Here is a 1,311-nt window from a genome sequence, read left to right as displayed (position 1 = left end):
GACAGTTTGGCCGAGTGGTCTAAGGCGCCAGATTTAGGCTCTGGTCCGAAAGGGCGTGGGTTCAAATCCCACAGCTGTCAACTTTATGTATCATTTTTATTTATCTAATTTGATAAATTGATTTTTTATGTACATTTTGTATTTATTTTGTTAATTGACTTTATTCACGTATACACAATTTTTGTATCATTTTTATTTATCTAATTTAATAAATCAAGAATATTTTTTCTATACTATCCTTAGTATTAAATAATTACATAAAGTTGTACTTCTTTCACTTCAACTTTTATGTGATCTTATTTGATTTTAACAAATAACATAAAAAAAAGTAAGATTTTTAAAAATTATGTCTAAAATAATCATTCATATTTGTATAAATATAAATCATTTTATTAAAAATAAAAATATTTTTTAAAAAAATAAAATTAATAATAAATATAAAAATATATCATTATTTTTAGACTAACCGTCTTTTTTATATATATAACAATTGAACATAGAAATAATCAATTGATCCCCCTAAACTTTAAAAAAATTGTAGCCCAGGGATCAATAGTAAACTGGGCTCGTTTGGTGTGAGGGATTAGAAATAATAGTGATAGGATAAGGAAATAGTAATGGGATAAAAAAAAAATTATGTTGTTTGGTTGGCAAGTCCGGGATAACTTATCCCGGGATTAATAATTAGTACCGGGATAAGTTATCCCTCCCCATGGGTGGTATAGTAATCCCGGGATAACTTATCCTGAGATAAAATAGGTAAATGACAAATATGTCCCTTTAAATCCTTTTTATACATCATTTTTTACATTTATGTATATTTACACTTTTTTTAATACCATGTATAATAATATTTACTACTCCTTATTTTTATGATAATTATACATATTTTTCTATTAAAAAATTATACTATATAAATATAATTTTTATTTATGAATTTATTTGACTAATTCTTATGTTTATTTTATTTTGATTTCTCATAAATTTTCTTCTCTTTAATAAACTTAAGAGGGAAGTTCTATTTTTAAGCTAAATAAGAAAAAAGTTATATTTTTAAATACACATGGTACTTATCATGGGAATACATAAACAAAAATATTTAAGTTAAATAAAATAAAAGTTTTATTTTAAAAAATGAATAACTAAAGCTCACAAAGAAATATTTAAAAAGTTTAAATAAAGTGAAGGGTAATTTTGTAAACAAACAACTTGTTCTTAAAATTTATCAATATATATTATTTTGAATATAACAAACCAAACACTCAATAAGAAATAATCTCAGGACAACTTATCCCATCATAACTAATCCCA

The 1,311-nt window shown here is 23.2% G+C and overlaps 1 non-coding gene across 1 annotated transcript; it reads left to right on the top strand.

Annotated features, from left to right (window-relative positions):
* TRNAL-UAG (transfer RNA leucine (anticodon UAG)) lies at positions 1–80 on the top strand. Its single transcript has one exon. It is a non-coding gene; the product is annotated as a tRNA-Leu (tRNA).
* Positions 81–1,311: the final 1,231 nt, after the last annotated feature.

This window comes from Solanum tuberosum, unplaced genomic scaffold, assembly GCF_000226075.1.
Source record: "Solanum tuberosum cultivar DM 1-3 516 R44 unplaced genomic scaffold, SolTub_3.0 scf00008, whole genome shotgun sequence".
Classification (NCBI taxonomy): Eukaryota; Viridiplantae; Streptophyta; class Magnoliopsida; order Solanales; family Solanaceae; genus Solanum; species Solanum tuberosum.
The sequence above is the reverse complement of the archived record's forward strand: the minus strand, read 5'-3'. Positions and strand labels throughout refer to the sequence as shown.